The following is a 4574-nucleotide window of genomic DNA, read 5'->3' on the forward strand; positions in this document are numbered from 1 at the left end:
ACTGTCGTCCCTTTGTTCATCGATTTGCTCAAGCGGGCACCAGTAATGTCTCCATTGTGAGACTGGTTGTTACTGTTTCTGGCATATCGAATAGGCCACGGGTAGCTTGCCAGGCTCTGCTGTGCGGGCGGGATCCTCTCGGTAGCTTGCTGGGCTCTCCGAGAGGGGCAGAGGAATCGAACCCAGGTCGGCTGCATGCAAGGCAAACGCCCTACCCAGCCGGAGATGCTTTCTTGGGGAAGGGGGTGGGAAACTGAGGGCTTTGGCAGAGGGAAGGTTCACTGGTGCTGGGATTGGTGTTGCAACACTGGATACCTGAAACAACAGTATGATGAACAACTTTGTCAATCACAGTGTTTTAAATAAAGTTCCAAGCAAAGACAAATAAGTAAAGTCGGGCTCCTTAACTCAAACAGTGGGACAGTTCTGCTTGGGACAGCAGACTGGAGCTCAGACTCTTTTCTGCGGCGGATGGCTAGCTTGGAAGACTATTTTTTTTGTCTGCTTTCCCTTGGGTTGTTTTCCTTTATTTAAAATAAAAGAAAGGAAGTAGGGAGGGAGGTAGGAAGAGAAAAAGAGAGGATGGGAAGGAGGGAGGGAGGGAGGGAGAGAGACAGAGAGAGAGAGAGAGAGAGAGAGAGAGAGAGAGAGAGAGAGAGAGAGGGAGAGAGAGAATGATCAAGTAAAACCCATTAAGTAAGAGATTTGTGGCTCAACCAATCGTCATCCGGGAAAGTTTCTCGCTCAGCTGCTGTGGAGTGAGCCCCCTGCCTTTTCTTCCTCTTTGACAAAAACCTCAAATTACTTTTGACAGCCTCAGGAACTCTGACTCTGAATTCAGCCACAACACAATTAAGGCTGCAGCTGCCCCACCCCCCGCCCCCACCCCAGTTCTGGAAGCTTCTCAGATTACAGGACCAACCACCTCTGGTTTCTTTTCTCCAAGTCACCATAAAACCGGCTCTGCTAACACCAACCGCTACACTTTCCAATAAAGGGCCTGGTGGGCGGAGTCTCCATCCACCCTCGGTGACCTCCACTCGGTCCTTCACTGCTGCAGTCAGATAGAAGGACCTGGTTAGTGCCAGGCCCCAGGTGTGAGAGGACTGGGGAGCCACAGGTATCTGAGAGGCAGGCACGTTCACCCACGTCTGTCTAATGGGATATTTCTTTTTTTTTTTTTCATTTTTTGGGGGGAGGGGCCACACCTGGCATTGCTCAGAGCTTATTCCCAGCTCCGCGCTCAGGGGATCACTCCTGGAGGGGTCAGGGGACCATCTGGGGTGATGGGGATCAAATTCAAGTCTGTCCCATGCAAGACAATTGCTCTACTCACTCCAGCCCTAATGTGACTTTTCACAAATATCATCTGCTAAATAATTTGGGGTTAGGGTCCTACAGGGCTGGAGCGATAGCACAGCGGGTAGGGCGTTTGCCTTGCACGCGGCCAACTGGGATTCGATTCCTCCATCCCTCTGGAGAGCCCAGCAAGCTACCAAGAGTATCCCGCCCACACGGCAGAGTCTGGCGAGCTACCCATAGCCTATTCGATATGCCAAAAACAGTAACAAGTCTCACAATGGAGACGTTACTGGTGCCCACACGAGCAAATCGATGAGCAACAGGATGACAAAGATACAGTGACACAGGGTCCTAGTAGAGTCAGGACACTTAAGAGCCCAGAGCCAGGAAGAGCCCTAAGCGCCACAAGATGTGGACCCACCTCCCCTCTGCCCAAAGGAAAGATGGAGATTCAAGAGCGCTGGAATCAACTCAGTGGTATCGAGTATGAGGCATGAGGTCCCGGGTTCCATCCCAGCGACCGCCTCATGCAGAGTGTGACCCCGTGTGTCACTGCAAAGTGTGCACCACCCCCCAAAGTCAATAACAGGCAACCACCGCAACCAAGTATGTGAGACCCGCTGTCATCGCAACTGCAGTAACTAAGACAGGGAAAGTGGGGCAGGGGTGAGGAAAAGAACAGAGTGACAAAAACCTTCATTTTCAAAAAGGCACTGCAATGCATTCCCCTGGGCCCAAACATCTTGAATTCTCTCCTCTTCAGGAAAACACATTTAACTGCTCTTCAAGGACCGAAAGTCTTCGCGGAAGGCAGAGGCTCTCTCCGAGTCTGTTTGTAGCTGTCTTCACAATGGCACGACCTCAAGACAGAGCCACATACAGAAGGAAGCAGGAAGCGTGGATGCTTCCGGAAGCAGAGCAAACATTCCCAGGGGGGCCAGAGCTATAGTACATCAGAGGGGGTGGGTGCTTGCCTGACTCTGGGTTGACTCAAGTTTGATCCCATAGGAGCACCACCTGAAGTGATTTCTGAATGCAGAGCCAGGAATAACCCCTGAGCATTGCCAGGGAAGGCTCAAAAGGAAAAAAAAAAAAAAGCATTCCCTTATGCAACCAGGAGTCACACTCAGTTGAGCTGCAAGCATTGTAGTAACCTGCAATGAACCCCCACCTGAGCAGTGGGAAGGGCGCTAACCTTCGCTAGCCTTGCACAAGACTGACCTGGGTTCGGGGCTGGAGCAATAGCACAGCGGGTAGGGCGTTTGCCTTGCACACAGCTAACCTGGGTTCGATTCCCAGCATCCCATATAGTCCCCTGGGCACCGCCAGGGGTGATTCCTGAGTGCAGAGCCAGGAGTAACCCCTGTGCATCACCAGGTGTGACAAAAAAAAAAAAGCAAAACTGAGACTGACCCGGGTTCAATCCCCATCACCCCATATGGTCCCCTGAAACTGGACTCTGAGCACTGGTGGGGGTGACCCCAGAACAAGGTGTGGCAGGGAGGAGGGGAGATTCAAAGAATCCTGAGAAACAATTACCCTGAGGCCTCTCAGAAAAATCATCTTGGTGTGCAAGGTGTTGACTCTTCTGAACTTGTGCGACATTTAAAAAAAATAGTAATAATATGTATGACTTTCTTGGGAAAATTATTGTGAGACTGCGAAGGTCACTTAAAGGGCTGGAGCACATGTTTTGCATTCAGGGGACCCCATCCCCTCCCCCTCCGTGGAGGCATCATCCTGAAGGGGGGGCCCCAAACCAGCCAAACAAATGACTTGTAGTGATGGGGCTGGAGGGATAGTACAGGGGTCGAGGAGTTTGCCTTGCTTACAGCTGATGTGGGTTCCATCCTTAGCATGGTCACCTCAGCCCGCCAAGAGTGATCCCTGAGCACTACTGGGTGAGGTCCCCCCAAAAACCAACCAGGAAATAATGACTTGCCATGAAACCAGTTTTTAATTTTCTTCTTTTGGCTTTTGGACTTGACATTCCTCTTCCTCTCCTGAATTCTATCCAGAACTATTTTGGTTGTTTTCCATTATGTTGGAACAGAAAGACAGCCCAAAGATGGAAAGTCAGGGGCCGGAAAGATAGTACCGGGGTTAAGCGGACTGCCTTGTACACCAACCCCAGCTCAACACCCAGGACTGCAAATGGTCTTCTGGACACTACCAGGAGTGATCCCTGAGCACAGAGCTAGGAGTAAGCCCTGAGCACCACTGGGGCTTGCTCCAAACAACCACCACAGCAAAACGATCTTTAGTTGACAATCTCATAAATAGCATGACAACACTTTTGGGCTGAGGAGAGAGAGTTCAAAGGCCTAGAATAAATGTTTTGCATGCTTGAGGCCCCAGTTTGAACCCAGCACCAGATGACACCATTCCACCCAAGCCCCTGCAGGTGTAATCCTGGGAACCCAATCACCCCGAGGTCTGACCACTGCACCACCCAGTTTGAACAGCCAGGCCTGTGTCTTGCCAAATGTGACCCCTGGCTTCAAGCACTGCCAGGAAAATAATTCTCTTAAAATGCTAATATGGAGGTTAAATAAGATAGTATATGTGTGATTTAAGAATGCTTTGGATGGGGCCAAATCGATAGTACAGCAGGTAGGGCGTTTGCCTTGTACACGGCCGACCCCGGTTCGATCCCCAGCATCCCATAGGGTCCCCTGAGCACCGCCAGGAGTAACTCCTGAGTGCAGAGCCAGGAGTAACCCCTGTGCATCACCGAGTGTGACCCAAAAAAAAACAAAACAAAAAAAAAGAATTCTTTGGATGACTCTGACAAAATTAATGGGATTTATTGACTCCCACAGTTGGAAAAGTTAGAGGCAGGAATGCTTTCCAGGGAAACTTGATTCAACATCGCTAATCAGGTCACCGAGGAGTAGGCATTATTTAGGGCGCAAGCTGCCTTGCCCCTAAGTCAGGCCCTTCCTGCTCCGGGGGCACGACTGTTGCCTTAGAACCATATCTTGTTTCAGTCTTATTCACCAGAAGACAGGGGCCACCATTCCAGCATCTTCTCTCTTGGTTTTCTTTTCCCCAAGTCCTAACATACATTTCACATAGCCTGGCTCTTTATTTATTTATTTATTTATTTATTTATTTATTTATTTATTTATTTATTAGTGAATCACCGTGAGGTACAGTTACAGAAAAATATTGGAATGCTTCACGAATTCACGTGTCATCCTTGCACAGGGACCATGCTAATCTTCTCTGTATCATCCCAATTTTAGTATATGTGCTGCTGAAGCGAGCAC

The 4574-nt window shown here is 49.8% G+C and overlaps 1 non-coding gene across 1 annotated transcript; it reads right to left on the minus strand.

Annotated features, from left to right (window-relative positions):
- Positions 1 to 4467: 4467 nt before the first annotated feature.
- On the minus strand, positions 4468 to 4574 carry LOC129403827 (U6 spliceosomal RNA). The gene has a single exon (XR_008629488.1). It is a non-coding gene; the product is annotated as a U6 spliceosomal RNA (small nuclear RNA).

Source organism: Sorex araneus, chromosome 3 (genome assembly GCF_027595985.1).
Source record: "Sorex araneus isolate mSorAra2 chromosome 3, mSorAra2.pri, whole genome shotgun sequence".
NCBI lineage: Eukaryota > Metazoa > Chordata > Mammalia > Eulipotyphla > Soricidae > Sorex > Sorex araneus.